At 35.5% G+C, this 20,444-nt stretch overlaps 1 long non-coding RNA gene across 1 annotated transcript; it reads left to right on the plus strand.

The window, feature by feature from the left end:
• Positions 1 to 18,714, plus strand: LOC131383203 (uncharacterized). The gene is made up of 4 exons (XR_009213024.1): positions 1 to 36; positions 8,989 to 9,108; positions 17,601 to 17,782; positions 18,595 to 18,714. It is a non-coding gene; the product is annotated as an uncharacterized LOC131383203 (long non-coding RNA).
• Positions 18,715 to 20,444: the final 1,730 nt, after the last annotated feature.

Here is a 20,444-nt window from a genome sequence, read left to right on the forward strand (position 1 = left end):
GGATACTGAAGGGACCTGTGTCTTGTGTTTCAGATGGTGAGTGGAGATTTCCTTCTTTCCTTCTTCTTCTTCCCTCTTCCCTTCTTTCCTCTTCTTCTTCTTCTTCTTCTTTTTCCTTCTTTTTTCCTCCTTCCTTCCTTTCTTCCCATGGTTTCCCTCTGTCACCCAGGCTGGAGTACAGTGGCATGATCTCGGCTCACTGTAGCCTCTACCTACTGGGTTCAAGCGATCCTCCCACCTCAGCCTCCCACATAGCTGGGCCTACAGGCACGTGCCATCACGCCTGGCTGTTTTTGTATTTTTTGTAGAGATGGGGTTTCATCATGTTGCTCAGGCTGGTCTCAAACTCCTGGGCTAGCAGTCTGCCTGCCTTGGCCTCCCAAAGTGCTGGGATTACAGGCATGAGCCATGGCACCCAGCCTGTGTTCTGTATAATTTCTATGATATTGAGTAGCAATGACCACAGAAGTTACCTGGGCAGGTGGATTTCAAGGCAGCTCTACAATTTCAGGAGAGTAGCCATTTGTCTTTCCTGTTCTTCAATTACAGGGTATGGATGTAGCTAAAAGAGATCTAGAGAATCAAAAATCTTGTTGTTGGAAAGAGGTGGGTGTAGAAGCCATGATCTAAGGGAGACCAGATGGCATATAGAATGTCTCATTAAAGACTAACAAGAGTAAATGCAAACAAAGTGCAGTGTGAACAGATGATCTGGGAGAGGACCCACATCCTCCCCAGTGTGGTGCCACTTGAGCTGAACCAAAACCTGGGTACAATTCTAGAGGGGGAGAACCTAATTGACTGCAAAATTTTAATTTATCTGAGAAAATACTGCAGGGACTCTATAAATTGTGATTAGAATGAGTTTACATTGAATTGAATAAGATTAAGTTCTTGTGTATAGACAAAATGATTATTTTGACATAAGAAATAATATTTTAAAAATATATAGCATATATTTTGTACTCTGAATATTTGTGCTTACCATTTATAGATCAAGAAAATTTTCAGTTGTTTTCCTTTAGGTTGTAAGATTATGCCATTTACTTTTTTGTATATATTGTGTTATACATAACACATTTTTACAATGGATATGTCTTATTTTAATAAATATGAGCACTGATAGATTCCAGAAGTATTGAATTGGCTTTAAAGCCAAAAAAAAAGATGTGTACTGATTGTACTAGGAGAATTTTAGTCATGTCTTTATACTTAGAACATGACTCTCAATTGTGACTGTATTCTGGAAAAGGGACAGTGTCTTTCTTTCACTGCACACACACGAAGGTGTCTCTTTCAGTCAAGCAGGATAGTGGGAAAGGGGGAGAAATGGTGGTATAACAAAGGGGTGTTTGTTATTACTGTTGTTAGGTCATCCAAGCTGATTAATGAGAGAGAAAGAGAGAGAGAGAGTATGTGTGTGTGTGTGTGTGAGAGAGAGACAGAGAGAGAGAGAGACAGAGAGAGAGAGAGAGAACAGTGGCTGGGAACACAATGGTTTTGATAGGTAAACACACAAGTTTCCCCCCTGCCCCGAGCCCCATTGCTGTCATAGAGGACATTCTCATACACGAAGTAAATTGCCCTGATGAATCATCCTACTGCTTGGCTTCTTAGTGCCAGAAACAACTATGAACAAAACTGAAATCTCATTTTAACATTTTGCAGAAGATTTATACCTTTAATACTCTTATTAAAGAATGAACAAAACCTTGAAACTGACCTAGAATTTCATTTTATGGCCCAATGGAGAACTGTTTTCCCAATAAGCATAAAATGCCTTTATCAATATTAATTTTCCAGGTTATTGATGATGATGTGAAAAATTTCTTATTACAATGAGTAAAAATGTGAGGACATAGGACATTTTTTGACATAGGTGCTGAAGTGAAATTGCTTTTATAGAATACTTGGCAGCACATTTAGAGTGCTGTTTACTAAAATTTAATCTGGTTATTTGTAAGTTGATTTAATAATCCATTTATTATGGTAATATAGTGACAAATAATGATATGTAACATGTACTTTATACTAATTTATTAAAATAAAAATTATGGGTGTGTGGAGTGGGAACCAGATAATTCATAGGCATATATTTGCAAATATCCTGAGAGGTAGAGAGGTTTATTCCTGTTGAATAGAAGATCCAAGAAATACATAAATCAGTTATCATAAAACTAAATGAAAAGAAGCTGGAATTGAGATGTTTTCCTTTCTTTTACTCAGGTACATATTTCAGGCATAATTATTACCCAAAGGGGCTACAATACATGGTTGATTTAGATTAGCTAAGCATAAAGAATGCTATACTTCAAAGTCAATAGGAATAGGCAATGACAATTTATGTCTTTACTGCCAAAGAAACAAGGAGCTTTAGGAAGAAGATTAAATGTAATGATAGTTTAAAATGTTTCAGTATTACTTATTGCTTGTCAAAATAAAATTGTCAAAATTGAAAACTAAAGCTATATATAAGGGAACTTGCATAAACTTTAGAAATAATATACATAAAACTGGAGTTGGTAATTTATTTCTACCTTAACAAATTCATTGTTTCGATTTCATTAATCTAACTTAGTTTATGGGGTTGTTTTGCTCTTTTCTTTCTTCTTTTCTTCCTAGACTTCCTATCTTACTGGCCACAGGTTGACACTTACTGACAGGTGTATGTATGCAAATACAAACACTAGTAACACTTAATTACATAAACTCTTGGGAAATACACCATTTGGCTATGCATATTAGCAGTTGTAAATGTTTACTGAACAGTTCTATACTTAACATTTTGCTGTGTTATAAGAGTTTTTTTTTAACATACTTTCAATAACTGATCACTTGATTCTCAAAACAGCTCTATCAGTTAGGGAGTGGGGTATTATCCACGTTTGACAGATGAGGAAACTGGAGGCCAGAGTCAAAATACCTAGCTGGCATCAGAGCCAGGCCAAGGGATTATGCTTTCTTTCAGGGAAAAAAGAAATGGAAAAAAGAGAGACTGGTGCTTATTTAAAGCTGAAGAATGAATTATCAAATCATGTCCAAGCAAGGTCTAGAAGTGGAAGAAACAATTATTCTGGACATCTTTCAGTCAAGTGTATCATTATCATAGATTCCCAGGCATTCTTATCAAAATTGTGGCTGTGTTAAGAAGCTTTACCAGGTTAGCTTCTGAGAAGGTGAAAAAATTTAGGCTGAAAAATCTGCTCTATTTGTCATCTTTAACCATGTAGACAGATTTTACTCCTGCTGAAAAAAAAAAACCTTTCATTGAAAAAAGAATTATCTTTGAATGTTTAAGACACAATTCAAGCACTATTTTAAGGGCATCTACCTTCTCATTCATCAAGTATTTATTGAGCACCTACAAGATACTAGAAATTCTGTTAGATCTGGGGATGGGACATAGCCTAATAGAAAACAATCTAAACCCTATTATTCTTAAAAATGGGGGATCAGCATTATACAAATAAATAATCACATTAATATATAATTAGAAAGTATACATGTAATTGAAGAAATTAAAGAGCGTGATGATTAAGGCAACTGATTTAGATTCAGGATCAGTGAAAAAGTGACATTAAATTTCAGACCTGAAGGAAAATTAGGAATTAGGCCAGGTGGGGAAAGAATTCCCCTGATGGAGTGACAGACGCAGCTGAAGATAGAGGCTGCACCAAGTTGTTGAGTCTTACAGGCCAGGCTGACAAATTTGATTCTTTTTCCTGGGGAAAATATTGAAGAATTTTAAGTGAGCGATTACAAGGTTAAATTAGCATTTTCAGTTAATTTACTGCTAGATGGAAAATGGATTGAAGGAGAATAAAGGAAGATTCAGACAGTCTATATCAAAGATTAGGGTGACTTTTACTAGAGCTTTGGCTGGGGAGATAGAGACACGAAACTATTCAAGTCATAGCTATGTCACCAAAAAAATGAGCACTGCCTGGACAAATACTAATTATCATTTTGGCCAACCTTATTTTTTTGTTAATAAGAAACAATATTTTAGAATAAACTCACAATCCAAAATATTAGAGAAATACTACTGTTTCTGTAGCTTTGCAGATCTGATACCAAATCTATGGAAAGAAGTTGAAATGCTGAAACAATGAGCTTTTCAAAAATCCAGGCATTTGGCACAGTGTTCCAAAGAAGGGAGTCCTAGACTTGCTCAGTTTTGAAGCTGCACATCAAGTACCTAAAAAACAATGTGTAAGTCCCATCCTGCCAGAGGTCAGAAAGTCCAGCCTTTTGTTTTTTTTTTTAACAATTTTATTCCCCAGTAGTTTTCTGAGTAACCCCAGAGAAAGCTGACGTGCTTCCCAAATCCGTCCTTGTTGCCACCTGCCACTTTAGTCAATGAAGGGTCTCTAGACCACAGCATGGCTTTTGTGCGTGTCACCCTGTGCTGTCTTGAGACTGGAATCTCTCAACAGTCTGAAACTTCTTTCTCATTTCCCCAGTGCAGATTACATTGTCTGGCCTCAGATTCCCCATGGTGATAAGTGAATCTATAATCCTTAAGAAGATTTTTCTGAAGGCTTGCGGATAACAGAAGAGATTTGAAACTCAGAGAGAATAAAACTGGAAACTATAGTCATTCTCAGTTCATAATGCAAGCCCCAGCAACAAGTATCACCTTTTCTCCCCAGCCTGTGGTCTGCAGCCTGGATACCTGAAGATACAGAAGAGGACTTCTGGTTCCCAAAGTTACTCTCCTCTAATTGTTTCTCTCCTATCAGGAGCCCACCCTAGCCACCAAAGAAAAAAAATGCATGTCTTTTGGAGAAAAAGATCCAAAGTGTACAACTTGATCCCTAGTGAAGACCATCTTACTGTTATTTTGCAGAGGGCTTTAGCCTCTTGATCCTGGGTCTCTTCATCATGGAGTGGGATTTGTGCTTTACATTTGTCAAGGCAAAAAGGACTTAAAGTGATTACCCCTGCACAAAACAATAATTGCCCTCCCGTGCGGTTTCAACCTTTAGAGAAACAGGTTCCTGATCAAAGTGTCAAAAATTCTTGGGTTTGTATTAGTTTCCTAGGGCTGCTATAACAAAGTACCACAAAATGGGTAACTTCAACAACAGAAACGTATTGTCTCACAGTTCTGGAGATGATCCACACAATTCTATAAGTCTGAGATCAAGGTGTCAGCAGCGTTGGTTCTTTCTGAGGGCTGAGAGGTTAATTAATTTGACTGCTAGAAGGAAAATGGCCTCATGTCTCTTCCCTGGGTTTTGTTGGCTTGTAGCAATCTTCAGCATTCCTTGGCTTCTAGGGGCATCATCTTAATCTCTGCCTTCATCTTCACATGATGCTTTCTCTGTAGGGTTTCACATTGTCTTCACTCTGTGCATGTCTCTGTGTCCAAATTTTCCCTTTAATAAGGACATCAGTCAAAATGGATTACAGGCCTACCCTACCCCAGAATGACCTCATCTTAACTAATTACATCTGGAACTATCTTATTTCCAAATAAGGTCGCATTCTTAGGTACTGGGGATGAGGACTTCAACACATGAATTTTGCAGGGACACGCTTAACCCGTAACAGGGTCTTATCTCATTGGAGTACCTAGTTGATGAGATAGTGTACATCATGTCATCTTACATCATGACTTGACTAACAAACCACTAGGAACAAAACCATGAGTGTACCTGACCTGGGAGGGAAGGAGACCATAGGGAAAACTGCCTCCTGTCCCCTCTGTAAAGATTTCAGTAAAGAAGTAGTTGTCCGTAAGAAGGAGGGAGAAGTGGGGGCCATAGGCAATTTAATTATCCCAAGTTTCATTTTATTTTATTTTTTAAGACAGGGTTTGGCTCTGTTGCTCAAGCTGGAGTGCAGTGGCACCCATCATAGCTCACTGCCCCCTCAAACTCCTGGGCTCAAGCAATCCTCTCACCTCAGCCTCCCAAGTAGCTGGGACTATAGGTGTGTGCCATAATGCCTAACTAATAATTTTTCCTTCTAATTACCTGGTTGTTTTATTTTGGTTTATGAAAATACTACACAATTGTTGGAGAGCATGAACAAAATATAAGTAATTGCAGAGGAGGAAAAAAAGGCATAATCCTAATACCTAAAATGACCGGTATTTAAAAAGGAATCATGTAGTTTATTAAAAATTGAAATAATCTTGGATAAAGTTTTGTATCCTGCCTTATCCACTTACTACTATTATAAACATTTTAAAATATAATAATATGCTTCAATACTGTGTTTTTTGTTTCTTTTCCTAATGACTCTATGGGATTTTATTACGAAATAGAGTGTAATCTATTTAATCATTTCTTCTCTCAAGATTTTTTTCTTGAGATTATTATTTCTAAGTTTATTTTATTATTGTTTCTATATTTATATTAAAAATAACAGAGCAATGAAGATTTTTGTGCGTAAATCTTGTATACATATCTAATTATTTTGATATGTACATCCCTAGAAGTGAAGTCGCAAGTTTTATATCTAAAGCTTTTAAATTGTACTGCAATTATAACTTCCCAAAAGAGTGATTTATGTGTTGCACTCCGTCAAATAATACGTATTTTCCCAATCCCTTGTCAAGATTAGATAAACATAAATTCCAAATTGAGGAGTAAAACATTTTGTTGTTGTTCTAATTACTTGTTTTCCTTTTTATAATAATGTTGAACTGTTTTTTGAAAATTTACATTTCTGTTTTTGCGACTCGCCCTTCATGTTCTGTTTGTTTTACATTTAGCATTTTTATTATTATGTTTTTCTTACTGACTTTTGAAAGCTCTTTATCACTCATATATAACCCAATGTATGTTTTTTTCCAGGATGTCATTTACTTTTTCATTCCATTTATGATTTGTTTTAAAGTATAGAAACTTAATGCTCTTGGCTTTGTCAGCTCTTTCTTTTATAGTTTCTATCTTTGATTTTATGCCTTGAAATTGTTATCTCAACCTAAAAGCTGATAAAAATTTATTTATATATTTTTCTTAGCGTGTGTGTGTGTGTGTGTGTTTTAATTCTTACACATTTAACTTTTTAGGCTGTCTAGAATTTATTTTTGTGTGTGGAATAAAAATGTGATTACATTTATTTCTTTTACATTAAGATTTCAGACAGAATATATCTAAAGTGCATATTGTATAACCCTTCTCTCAGTGATCTGAAATGCCATTTTTGTCATATACCAAATTCTCAATCTACTAGAGTTGGATTTTGGGTTCTGCATTCCCTTTCATGAAGTGATCTTCAAGGACTCTCATCTTTGTGGTCATCGTTTTTACATCTTAATGTAGCTGTAGTATCCTTTTTAAATTTTCTCGAAAGCAAAATCTTTGGAAAAAAATCATTTCCTGTTTCCTACAACAAACTTGATTAAAAAGATTTACTTCTTACACTGAGTTCTCCAGTATTTTCCTTCCTTGTCTCGGAGAGTTGGTGTTTGCTTATCCCTAGAGAAGCCCTGATGCGGGGCTGCCTTTGAGCTTGTGTGAGTAGCTACAAAGGTTGAGACTGTGTGTGACTTCCAGACCACACATGGCGTGGTGGTCATTCTGGTCAGCCTGGGTGCAAGCAGTACGAGTGTGCATTGACTATAGAAAATTTACAAACAGCAACAGAAAAACCTGGCAAACATTGATTTGCTTTTCATTATCATCATGCACCAAGAAGTTTAAACAATGTTAATGATACAATACTCTCTTAAAAAAACTTTTATTGGTCTAATTCTAAACAACTGCCATAGCTATTGAGTTCTAATAATACATGCATGGCTTTAAATTCATACATTTTAAAATTGCTTATCACTGGATAAATGTTATGTTCTCTATGAAAGATAATTCAAAGAACTCCAAATTATACAGTTTCTAACACATGAAGATTAACTATATTTGAGCTCGCTTGGGGATTGGTTTTCCAACTCCAGAGGAACTAGGTATTCCTGCATTCAAATGGTACATATAAAATGAACAAGACAGCACAGTGCTTGTACATTGGAAGAAACAGAATGTGATGAATTTTCTGGTGAAGCCATTTTCGAGGAAATGTTTTGGCTGCAAGAGAGATATGAGATTTACCAGAATTGATCCGGAAGAAACAAAGACATGGGTGGTATTGCAAGCTCTGGAATGTATTGTAAAATGATATTTTTATAAATATCTGCAACACTTACCTGTATGTTTAAGAGTTGTGTGTCTGTTGCTTCATTTGAAATACCTTTTTGAACTTAAAATGAATATAAGGTTTAATAGTGGCCAACTATGAACAATGACAGATTAACAAGGCTGCACTGCCTATGAATGTAAATAATGTAAAGAAAAACAGTTTTGAAGATGTTATTTACTAATTTGCAAAAGTTAAGGCCTAAAAACAAAAACTCTGTTTTCATTCGTGACTGTAATAGACTAATATGTAGGCCTATGTTTTATTTGCATTTATATGTAGTATTTCATTACTTATTTTTTCTTTCGGCATTGCAGTATTTATTTGTTGTTAATTAATACATTTATTTTTTTACTGGCATAATTTTATGACAAAGTTTAATAAAAGGGAATTTTCAATAGCTGCGATTCTTTTCCGGACATTATTGTAATTTATTTTATTTCATGATTATTACTGCAAATAATTTTGTTGCATAGAAAAGAGGGTGTTAAACAGTGCTCTGCTCCAAGTTTTAAATACGCTAGGTGTGCTTCTATCTCTGGGTAGAACTCCTTTCTGGAGGGAACCTTCCATACTATCAGCATGTCTGGCCATCATCTCAAAAAGAAGCCTCTACTGCTTCTATATCCTCTGTACCTGCCCATGACCTGACCTCACCCTACTGATTTAGATGATGTGAAGACACGTCTGGTCTGCTAATTTCCCAGGCATATTAGACAGCTAACAATGTTTCCTTTAAGTCAGTCCCAAACACATCAAGTTTTCTGGTATACAGATGGCATTCTTTCTAGTTTCCAATGATGTTTTATTTTCCTACCACTTTCCTCCCAATTTTACATTTTGTAGGTTTTTCCCATGGTGCTCCCTTTCCAATGTCTTTCTGGAAGTCACACATTGACCACTAACAACAGGAGAGAGGACAAATAAAGGCAGCAAGAGACTATTTCCAATGCCAAATATGATCAGGTAACTCAACACTTTTTCTTGGGCATGTGGGGTGGGCAAAGTTGGGATGCCCTTCCGAAGGGTGCAAAGAAGTTAGCTCATCCTTTGGAATGACACTTAAGCCTCCCACGTTATTTCTATCTTGGATAATAAGAATTCTGGTTTTGAAATAAAGGGTTGGAATGCATTTTCTTTGATAAAATATGCACAGAATTTTAGAGCTAGAGCTTAACAAACCAAGCCCTTTATTTTATAGATGAAAAAAATAAATAAATCCCAGAGGAGTCAAGTCACTTGAGTTAATTCCTCAAGGTAGTTAGTGGCAGAACTGGAACCAGAGCTCGGATCTACCTATTTCTAATTAAGCATATTTTCTAATAGAGATATTGCTGTGCTTGCTTTGACGTCATGCTTAACCTTTCTCCCCAGTTCCTGCTTCCTGGTTGTTGTGAGGATTAAATCTAATAATATATATTAGAATGTTCCTGAACTTCTAAAAGGCTTAAAAAATCTTGACAGCCTTACTGTTATTCTGATAAATGTTCCAAATAAAAGAAGTTTCAAAAGGATGTAAATTGTGGCTTTTTGTGGAGTTCTGTATGAAATGCAGCCTTTTCTCTTTTACAGTGATATTGACATAATTCTGCTCCAATAAACTAATGTTCCTATCTCAAATGACTTATTTGGCAGGAACAAAAATTAATATGTTAATGCAAAAGAAAAGACACAGAAAGATTTCAAAATGGGGAATGGCAGAATGTCTTTAAAGTTACCAAGAGACAAATGCCAATGCTTAATTTTTATTTTAAAATAAAGTATTCAGTATCTATATAATAACCTTAAATGCACAAGCATTGTTGTGATCATAACCCCTCCTCTTCTTCTATCTAGTAGAAAATTTGCTAGTCTTTTATGTTTCTGCTTTATTCATTTATTTCTTTCCTTAAGCAAGTATTTATTGAAACATTATTATGTGCCAATTCTGTGGTTAGAATAATGAATACAAGAAGATTCTATAGAGAGAAACAGAGGCAATTATACTAAGTCATGAAAAGAACTAGGGTAGCAGATGTAGTGTTAGAGAAGCAAGGAAAATAGAGTTTAGTAAAACTTGAAACATTCAGATCTTCCATTAATAAGAAATTCTGTTAAGAGTATTATGGAGGGATTTGAGTGAAACCAAAAGTTTAAAAATCATTTGAATTTTTAAAACTCAAAGGTTTTAGTCTGTTGTGACCAAATATATTGAAAAATGGCTATTATTCAAATTCATTTAAAATTTATCCTCTGATTAATTTTTACTTTGTGAATGTGATTCTAGTTTCTTTAATTTGGGAGATAATGAATAAAGAGCTAGATTCTAAATTTCCTAGGTTTTGAGGACTGATAAAACATTTCCCATTACTAAAATGTTATCTATTAAAACTGAAAAACTTGGGTTGAAATCTTTGGATGCATCAGCAATACGATCAATAGTCATGATTAAAGATAAAGAGTGACATGATGAGGCAAAAAGTGTTGATAGATATGGTTTGGAAATAAGAAAACTATGAATGCATTGCAGATAGGCAGATTAAATAGAGAATGTAGAAAGCATTTTTATAACAAGTCATTTAATTAAAATATATGATTCTGACTGATACACTAAATGGCTCTTTGAGAGTACACAAAATATATTTCCGGCTTGTTAAGAAATAAGGGAAAGTAAATAATTAGTGCCACGTTCCTTAATTGTAAGAATGGGAACCACAGGGGAATTATTGTGCAATACTCAATTATGAACTAATAAAAAAAGAGCATCATGAGAAAAGATCATGAGATCATTTCTTTCTGTGGGTAATTCCAGTAATAAATTCTAAGAACATACCATCTCTATATAGATGAATAAGGAATACCAAAGTAATCAAGAATCAAAGTTAATGGAAAAGAATTAGAAATGTGACATAATAAACGTGGGAGAGGGAGGGATGGTGAAGCTAAGGGAAGAAAAACAAAGCCCTCAAAAGCTGTCATATGTTCCTATTGTGTATAATCTATGTGAACAAGGTCAGCAACCAAGGTAACATGAACACTGAGAGATACTGGAGAATTTCTTTATTATTCAAAAATATAATGAATACATGAATCATTTTTTGAAGATACAAGTGATAGAACTACAGACTACTGGAAATGAATAAGACTTTCTCTAAAAGAAAATGAAAATGTTGAAACAAATCGAATAATGTGAATATAGCTTTAAGAATTTAGATGACAGATTTAAATCTCGAGTGTGTCATAAACCAAAGCAAAATAGCAGAAGATAAGTGAGATTGCACTTGCTGTAGGACCTCAAATTCTATTGTTTTGAGATCTGTACGCAAAAAAAAAAAAAAAAAAAAAAGAGAGAGAGATAAAATTTAGGAGCATCTTAAGGAGGCCTACTTCTTACAGTACTCGAACAGCTTTATCATACTTTGTGGCACTCTTGGTGATAGATGAGGGAGATGATCGGAGAGAAAGTGAGAAAAGTGTTTTTCTATGATCTTGACAGTCTGATTACCTCTGAATTTCACACTCCCACTTTCAATGGACAAAACACCCTATTTTTCTCTTTTTGCTAAAGTAGAGTCACATTGTTAGATACAAAACAAAGATCGTCACTCCGCTAAATTTTATAGAAACACTTAAAAGTATAGAAGATACATGAACAACAATAATTATAGGTGACAATATATGCCAGTCACTGTCTATGGCCATGTATCTGTATTAAATCATGTAATCTTCACGACAGCCTGTGAAGAAGGCTGTTTTCATAGGAAGAAATGGAAACATCGAGAGGGGAAGGAAATTGTCCCATACCACACAGCTGAGAAAAGGTGGGACAGGCTTCAGTTCAAGCCACTTTAGTGTTCCTTTCATGTGGGTAGAAATGAAAGGAAGCATTGAAAAGACAATTTTTTATACATATTTAGCCATTGCTTCCCAATAGTACAGAATAATGCAGAATCCCTTTTAATCGTTGTTTGAAAACAACCTAATCCTGTTTGCTAATTCAGTGCCTAGATTTTTTTTCTTCTATCTCTCACACCATTTCTTTTTCTTTTTTAAAATCTGAAAATTTCCAATTCACTTGATACATTTGTCAAGAAGAGTTTGTGAAAAATATCGAATTGGAGGGCAGCCTGTCTGTATCAGTGAGAATTAGGGTACTTATCTAGGAACTATTGAAGTAACTTAGACACTCAGGATTTATTTCTTCCTGTAAACAACAACAGCAAAGTTCAGAGGAGAGCCTGGAGAAAAGCATAAAATTGTTAGAGACCCAGGGGCTTTCTCTTTCTGCTCATATTAGTTGTCTTCCATCTGCAAGATAATTGCACTATGTAAGGTCATGGCAGGGGTTCCATCTACATCACTGGGGTAAAATAAAGGAAAGAAAGAGAGAGGAGTGGAGCATGAAGCACTTGCCTTTTAAAGGAATATCCCAGAGAATCCACAGAGCACTTCCTTTTCCCATTGATCAGAAATTAGTCAGATGGCCACATCTAACAGCAAAGAATAACTGGGAAATCTAGTCTTTTAACTGGACACAGTGCTATCCTGAATAAAACTGGAGTTTTGTTACTAAGGTGGATGGTGGAAACGGATGTTGGTGGAAAGAACAAATAGCTTTTGCCACTGTGTCATCAGGAAAATTACGGACATTCAGAGCGATATGAGAAAGAAGACTGGGGTGAAAGCCCAGTTTGGAAAGCCAGTATAAAATTACAAGAGTCAATGGGAGGCAACTGTGTGCTATAGAACTGGATTAGGTTTACTTGTGATTAACTATAATGGTTTAACTTTTCAAATTGGTTGGTGTTAACTTCTACCTAAGGGGGCTTCTTATAGGCTGGATTTACATAGGAATCATTACCTTAAAATTCTTTTAGAAAGGAAAGAGAGCCCCAACTTGATTATTCTAAGCCTGAAATCCTTAAAGTCAATCAGACATGGTCCCAGCCCTCCCCTTTCTGCTCCTCAGAATATAACACACTGGCTTAGGGGTAAGGGGAGAAACTTTCATTTTTTTTTTTTTTTTTTTTTTTTTGTCTTAAGCCACCATCTCTGAGTACCAAGGTACAGTAGAGATACACACCAAAGAAATCTTTAGAGGATTGCACTCCACTCTTTTTATCTCACTTCAAATTATAGAAATGGAACTGCCACCAGATAAGGACATTTTCATAAACACTTTACTTCTATGTTCCAATGGATGCTGATGAGAGAACATATGTACACACAGCCATATTCACAGACATTTTTAACCTCCAGCAACTATAAAGTCTCATCTGTTGTATAAAGAAAGCTTCTATTTCCAGTGCAATTTGCCAGCGGACGCTGATCACTTGACAGTTATATTTAAAGGCGGCAGGCTCCTGACTCGAAATCCTATGCACTAAACACCTGTTCCCTGTCAGAAAATGCAGCTGACATTTTTCTAAAAGACCTAGTTATTTTGTTGGAATAGTTCTTTGCCCTATGGACCTCATAAAGACAAGTCAGTGGATTGTGTGAGATTTCAACAGGCTCTATGTTGAAAGTAGAGCCCCACAAGGCTCTTGACATGTGAAGCAAACACAGGAAGACCAGTTTGCCAACAGACAAAATGCCATTAGCTGCCTCATTCTCAGCCATTCTGCCATGAGAAACTAGCATCCTCTGATACTATTGTTGGCACAGTATTGTGACATTGCATCTGACTTTCAGATTCTTTAAAAAAATCATTAAGCATCTGGTTATAAAGATTATTCATGTTTACTATAGTTAATTATAAATGTATAAAAATCACAAATAAAAGAATACATATTGTCAAGATTTGCAAGCTGAAAAGTTAACCTGCTGCAGTTTTATAGACACTAGTAGAAGACATGAGACTCCTAGAGCAGAGGTAAAAGTTTATTACAGCAGTAGAGCATCAGCAGGTTTTGAACCATTTCCTGAGCCCCAGTTCCAAGGGGATGATACAAAAGGGGCATGATGGCCCCTATACACACAGTGGGTTATGTTACAGGAAAGGAATTCTGAGCTTAGGGAACCTGAATCTCTTTCTATGGGCAATAGCCTGGCTGAACTTTGTCTTGAAGGGAGATATTCTCTTTATTAAACTGGACAGTGAACAAACCTACCTGTTGTTCTAGAGGGAAACACTATTTTCCAACCCTGTTCACAATACAAATATTCTTGGAAAGGTAATCTGTAAAATGAGCAGTCAGTACCTCTGCTTGCAAAATAAGCAGAAATTTAAGAGATCCATGGAAAATTATCTCCCAATATACATAAACCAAATCTCCAGGGTGTGGGGTGGTGGTGATATTGGTATCTTGATATATATGTTTGGATAAACATATTTATTTTAAAAAATTAAAGCTTTAATAATACTACCTTAAGTATATATAGTGCATTTCACTTCATAATTTTATATAATATAGTGTTCCAAAATACAGATTTACTATTTTTAAAAAATAAACAATTTTTTTATTGTTGGACATTGCAAATGTTTCTAAATTGCTACTATTATAATCAATACTCACTAAAAAATTTTTTGTACATGGATTTTTGTGTATAGATGTGATGACTTATTTAGGGTAAATTCTGAAAGTGGTGTTTCTGGGAAAAAAAGTTAATGGTTATTTCTGAAGCTTTTGATAAATCTTGCCAAATTATTCCAAGAAAAGATTGTACCAATTTGCACTCCCGTCAACAATTTGTAGAGGAATTTTCATGTTTATGACAATAATTTAATTTGAAAATAAGACTAATATTAAAATACTGAAGTAATATCTGTGATTTTAATCATCAAATAATAATGATGTTTATAAACAAACACAAGTGAATACTGGTTTTCTTCTTTTCCTAAGTGCTATGTCATGATTCCCTTTCAATTAGTAGTTAGAGTTCAGAATAATCAGTGTTCTGTGTCTAGCAGGCACTCAACAAAGAGAGGGCTAGGATGCTATTCCACACCATCTGTTTATTTTAGCAAATAAAAGTAAATGCTAAGCCACATCTTAGACACAAGCAAACCAAAAGGAACAGGTTTCTTACTTTATTGGAGTTTGCAATCTAGGATTTGCCATGCATGAAAGAAACTCCAAATAAACCTTGATGTCCTCTTATACACTGTAATCTGCAAATGTGCTTTGTGTGTGGAATTTACTTAGATAAAATACACTTACGCACACACATGTGCATGCAAAACAATAAAACAGTAAATGTTAAATTGCTTCATTTGTTTTTCAAAAAGTTTTTAAAAAATTGTACTGTGTATAAGGTGTACAACATCATGTTATGAGATACATGTAGAGAGTGAAAAGGTTACAATGGTGACTCAAATTAACATGTCCATCATCTCACATGGTTATCCTTTTTTTGTTTTTGTGGTAAGAACAGCTAGAATCTATCCCTTGAGCAGAGATTCTATATACAGTACAATTTTATTATATCTATAGTCCTCATGTTGTGTATTAGATCTCTAGACCTGTTCATCCTACATATCTGCTACTTTATATCCTCCTACCTACATGTCTTCATTCACTCCCCCTACCCTGCTCCTTGTAATCCCTGTATTATTTTCTATCTCTATATATTTAACTTTTTTTTAATTTCACGTATAAGTGATATCATGCAATATTTTCATTTTTTTTGGCTTATTTCACTTGGCACAGTGTCCTCCAGGCTCATCCATATTGTGGCAAATGACAAGATCTCATTCTTTCTTTAGGGTGGAATCATATTCTATGATATCTATGTACCACAGTTTTTTTATCCATTTGTCCAATGACAGACACAGGATTTTTCCTTATCTTGGCTATTGTTAATAATGCTACAATGAACATGAGTGCAGGTATCTTTATGATGTAGTGACTTCATTCCCTTTGGGTATAGATGTAGAAGATGGAATTACTGGGTCACATGTTAATTCTGTTTTTATTTTATTTTATTTTGTTTTAGAAATCTCCATACTATTTTCTATAATGGTGGCACCAATATATATTCCCACCAACAGTGCACAAACACTCGCTTTCTCCATGTCCTTGTCAATATTTATCTTTTAACTTTTTGATAATTGTCATCCTAACAGTTGTGCGGTGGCATCAGGAGTGGTTTTGATGTGTATTTCCCTGATGACTAATGATGTTGAGCACCATTTTATATATCTGTCAGCCATTTTTATGTCTTCTTTGGAGGAATGTTTATTCAGGCCTTTTGCCTATTTTTTATTTGGACTATTTGTCCACTATTTTTAATATTTTTCACTATTAAGTTGTATGAGTTTTTTAAACTGAATATTAATCCCTTACCTCCCTTGGTTTCCAAATATTTTTCCCAATTTATAGGCTGATGTTTCAATTTGTTAATTGTTTCCTTTATTGTGTAGAAGCTTTTGTTGTTTGACATGGGACCATTTATTTACTTTTGTATTTGTGGCCTGAGTGTAATATCAGAAGAAAAATTATTGCCAAGGCCAATGTTCAGAAGCTATTCCTCTATGTTCTATTCTAGGAGTTTTATAGTTTCTGGTCTACTATGCAGGTCTTTAATCCATTTTGAATTGATTTTTGAGTATGGTGTAAGGGTCCAATCTCATTGTTTGTATGTAGAAATCTAGTTTTCCCAGCATCATTTGTTGAAGAAACTCTCCTTTCTATGTTGTGTCCCTTTGGTGACCTTGTTAAAAATCCATTGACTGTATATGCTTGGATGTATTTCTTGGCTTTCTATCTTGTATGCATCTGTTTTCATGCCAGCATCATACTGTTTTGCTTATTATAGCTTTATAATATAATTTTAAATGAAGTTTGATGCCTCCTACTTTGTTTTGCTTAGATTGCTTCATTTAAATCAGTGCTATGTAAAATTGTTCTGCTATGAAATAACACACATAATTTGTTTGTTCATCAGTTTATTCACTCATTCAACAAATATACATAAATTTTTCTCCAATCCATCCTTGCTTCTTTCCTTCCTTCCTTTCTTCCTTCCTTCCTTCCTTCCTTCTATCTTTCCTTCCTTTCCCAATTCTAGTTGCTCTCATCAAACCCTTGCTCCTCTAATTAGGATATTTTAGTGGGCTTAATATATAATAGTTATTTCCTATCCCTTCAAGTTTAGAACCAATGGAGAGAGAATCACAGGAGTTGGGCAAATGAGCATCAAATTACCCACTTTATAAAGTTCTCTGAAGAATATAACTTGAGGTATGCTCATGCTTTACTCCAGAATTAAATTTACTTACCCAGTCATAGTCTGAACTAGAAAACCATCAGTTTTTCCAGCAGAAAGCGTAAGGCATAGGGGAATAGAGTAAGTGTGCTTCTGGGGATCAAGCTGATGTCCAAACAGGAATGAGCTTGTAGAACAAGCTTATCCAACCCTCGGCTTGTGGGCTGCATGTGGCTCAGGTTTTGAATGCAGCCCAACTCAAATTTGTAAACTTCCTTAAAACATTGTGAGATATTTTTCAATTTTTTTTTTTTTTTTTTTTTGCTCAGGAGCTATTACTAGTGTTAGTGTATTTTATGTGTGGCCTAAGACGATTCTTCTTCCAGTGTGCCCCAAGGAAGCCAAAAGATTGGACACCCCTGGAAACTCATCAGTCAGAGGAGATATGAGGGAGAGGCCTGAAGTGACCCTTTCTGGAAATTCTTCCATATGAAAACATGGAAGGAGGGAGGTGAGTGTTCTATCCTGATGCCTATGAGTTATGAAGGAAGAGAAGGATTTTAACAATCTCTTTAACAAATCTTCTCATTTAATGGATTAGGAAAAGAGGGGGAATAAATTGCTCAAACTCTCACAATGAGATAGGGGTAAAACCAGGACTAGATGCCAATTTTTATGGATGTCAGCCCAACGATATTCCATAAAATATTTGGCAATCTGGCAAAACTCAATCTGCATTTTAAAAATATAGCCAAAATTTGGGATTAGCAAAAATTTGGTGTTTTTTTTTTGGTCAGGACACTGTTTTTTAAAATTAACAATGATTATTTTTCATACTCATGGTTTACATTTAAAGTATTTACATTTAAAGGGTGAATAATTTTTTTGTCCTGTTTTGCAGAGAAGAAATCTATTTTATAAGGAACTTCCATTTGTATTATTCCAGATTACAATGCATTAGGATTAATATAGTTGAAACTTGGCCTGAGAAGAAAGAGGGGAGGCTAAATGCCAAGAGCTAAATTCCACAGCTATGACCAATTTCATGAGCTGATTCACTCCTGTTTGTACTTTGGAGGAAGAAGCTTGGAATACAGAGAAGCATGCAGGCAGCAACCCAGGTTAACTGCTTTGAAGAACTCACAGTATAGTGAAGAAATTGGCTAAACTACTCTATAATTTTTATTTAATGATTTTGCATTACACTAGGAAGAGAAAGGCAGTTTCACAAAATTTCTTTGTTAGGAGAGGAGGAGGGTGTGATGCAGTAAAAAGAAGGACAAAGGCAATGCCTATTGTTTATGGTTGCTTGTCATTTCATAGGTTTCCTATGTAGGAACCACATGTGCAAAAATGGCAAAAGAAAGAGAGGAGCAAGAGATCCGCTTAGATAATCCAACAAAACAATAACTGGAACAGAAAAGAAAACGACTGTCAATCAAACCCCTGAGTGACTCCACATTGTCTTTAATTCTCCTCTAATCAAAGAGCAGCACACAGTTGTGAGAGGTGGTCCGAGCTGGGGAGCTTATGCAGAGAGTGACTCCATTCACAGAAATTTTGGCATGATTCCTAACCTCTTAGCCTGAGGGAGAATTTCTTAAATTTTATTTGTGGTCCTCACCTGAGAGAATTGATGCCTTCAAGAGAGCACCAGTCACAGGCTAAACAGACATGCAATAAAATTATCCTCCTTGGATAGGTCAGGAGCTGGCTGATAACTTAGTCTATGCCTACATCAATCAGGGAGCAGCAGGGGCGTCCACAGTCAAGGAGAGCCGAAGGTGGCAGGGCTTACAGCCGCAGATCATCTTAAATAAAGATACAAAAGGCAGACCCTCATAAAAGAAACCATAAATGAGACAATGAATAACGGCCTCTGTTTATCATTCTTTATTGTTTGCAACTTTCACAATAAGCGTGTGTTGTTTTCTTAAATAAATAGCAAACAATAAACTCATATTGATATGGCATCAATTTTCACTGAATACCCTAAGAGGAAGCCATGTTTTTCCTGCACTTTTGTAAAGCTTACAGGTGGATTTCTTTTTTCTTTTTTTAAAAAGAGTACGTTCGGGCTGATCAGTGAGTTTATGCATCTGGGTAAATGGATAAGCAAATATTAAATTTGATATCACTGTTTTCATTATTACTAATTTCAGAAATTCAGGTTTATAAAATGCATTCTAGCTGAGTTTTAAAAAGATCAGACTATCTTGCGGTCATCGAAATTTATGGAACTCTGTCTAATACCCTCAACTGGATTAGATTTTAGCTCTACAAACAGCCTTATCTCTTAAGAGCTAGGACCTGAAATTAAATTATAAATTGATACTATCAATAGCAGAAATGTTATCTTGAGCCTGGAAGGCCAGAAGGCTGATTGAATCTCATTCATCACAGATGCACTTTGCTAGTGATGGCTGTGTTTGGGCACAAGGGTGTGTTTATGTGTTATAACCAGTGGGTTGGTTAGCTGAGCTGGTTAGCACACAGTGCAAATGGGTGCAGCAGGAAATGCTCTATGGCTCCTTAAGCCAGTTTCCTTTGCTTTGTTTAGTGATGATTAATGGTGATCCAGATCCTATATGGTGGTTTCGTATCCCACTGATGAGCCCAATAATAGAACCAACTTTATGCATGAAAAATCTATTTTTTTCATAGATTCAGGGAGGTATAAAATCTAATAAAAGTCAAATAGAGCAATGCTTCAATGTGCTTATAGGCCTTTTTTAAGTTCCCACAGAGAACTTTCCATGCTCACTGTCTCATTTTTACAAAACTCCATGCCTTGTTCCATTTGAATCACAAATTGTGACATCCTTGAACTAGATCTAAAATGACTGTCAGCTAAAACCCAACCATTTACAGAATAGTCCATGGCCCTAATGAGGGACCCTACCATGAGAGCTGGGCTCAAAAATTAGGTAGCAAATCTGATAAGATCTTCTCTTTTAGGGGATTTTAAGTATAAAATACACGGAGAGGGACACAATCACATGGGTGATGCACAGGAGAAGGTAGCAAGAAGAAGGAATAATCCAGTAGAAATTATGAGGTAGCAAATGTTACGAACAAGGAAGAATTGTGTGGCAGATTGCAGAGTAGAGAATATTTCATCACGAGCAGCCAGAACAACAGCAGGAAGGTGCAACAGAGAGTAGCTGGATAAC

This window comes from Hylobates moloch, unplaced genomic scaffold (genome assembly GCF_009828535.3).
Source record: "Hylobates moloch isolate HMO894 unplaced genomic scaffold, HMol_V3 SCAFFOLD_4, whole genome shotgun sequence".
NCBI classification, from domain to species: Eukaryota; Metazoa; Chordata; class Mammalia; order Primates; family Hylobatidae; genus Hylobates; species Hylobates moloch.